The following is a 1,553-nucleotide window of genomic DNA, read 5'->3' on the forward strand; positions in this document are numbered from 1 at the left end:
GCAACCCACTCCAGTGTTCTTGCCTTGAGAATCCCAGAGACAGGGGAGCCTGGTGAGCTGCTGTCTATGGGGTGGCACAGAGTCGGACTCGACTGAAGCGACTTAGCAGCAGCAGCAGCTAAAGCACCAAGTCTTCTGTTTCCCAGGACGCCTCCTTCGTGTGGGAATCGTGGAGGACAAGTTCTGTACATTTTTAACACCCTGGGCCATTTTTCACTTTTCCTTCCTTTTCAACTCCAGGTTTCATTTTGAAGACCCTAATCATAAAGCGTTTCTCATGTGGGATAAATAATGTTGAGTTATCCAAGTTCCATACTGCTACTGCTAAGTCACTTCAGTCGTGTCTGACTCTGTGCGACCCCAGAGACGGCAGCCCACCAGGCTCCCCTGTCCCTGGGATTCTCCAGGCAAGAACACTGGGGTGAGTTGCCATTTCCTTCTCCAATACATGAAAGTGAAAAGTGAAAGTGAAGTCGCTCAGTCGTGTCCACTCTTAGCGACCCCATGGACTGCAGCCCACCAGGCTCCTCTGTCCATGGGATTTCCCAGGCGAGAGCACAAGTTCCATAAAGAATATCATTTTGGACGTCACAAGCGTCTGTCTTTTCAAATGCTCAAGCTCAAGCTGTAATTTTCTTCTTCCAGTTTTATCCAGGACCTTTAAATCAAAACAGAAGAAAGTAAACAGGAAGCTGTGTTTCTCTGACCTAGAAAGTGAGGAGGAAGATGGGGAGCAGGTGAGAAAATTAAATCTGGAGAAGGAAGCCGCCACATTTTGTTCCATTAATCAAAATCAGATCTTCAGCAGGCTCCCTGTAGCCTGACCCCAAAGACCACACCAGAGAGAGGTGCGTACGTTTTTCTAATTGTCTGTAGGGCATAATGAAAGAATGACCATGGCCTGCACTCAGCAGCAGTTCAGCACCCATTTAAAAAGAAGTCCGCAAAAGTTGAAGCATAGCTCCTAACTAGCACTTTAATGGAAGGTTTGATTTATATTTTTAGTGGCTGAAAAAAAAAGAAAAATTTAGCCCATATGCCACAACTTGTTCAAATACCAACATATTTGAAATAAGAGTAATAGCTGTTCCCATAGCAAATATGATACACAAAAATAACACATTTGCGCTTTGTTTTTCTGAATGCTATTTAGAGCTAGTTTCGTTTAAGGAGCGAGTCGGGACTAATTCACTTAGTTGCTTAGAGCGGTGGTCTCCCACTGGGATGTCACAGGGCAGGGATGGTTCCCAAATTTATGAACAAGTAAATAAACTGGAGAGAAGCAGATATTGGGTTATCAACTTCTCATTTCTCTAAATGAAGATTCAAAAAGCTCACCCACCACCAGTAATCATGACTATTTAATAAGAGAAAGGACATTTTAAAAGAAAAAAATCAGGCAGGGAATAATCTCATAATAAAAATAGTCTTTCAGAGGAAGAAAATTCATTTATAAAAAAAAAACACCACTACATTTTCTCAGTATAAATCCTAATAAAACACGATAAACTAAAATTTAGGAACCAGTGGAAATGACTTAGTATAGTGCTAAG

Source organism: Capricornis sumatraensis, chromosome 14 (genome assembly GCF_032405125.1).
Source record: "Capricornis sumatraensis isolate serow.1 chromosome 14, serow.2, whole genome shotgun sequence".
In the NCBI taxonomy this organism is placed as follows: domain Eukaryota; kingdom Metazoa; phylum Chordata; class Mammalia; order Artiodactyla; family Bovidae; genus Capricornis; species Capricornis sumatraensis.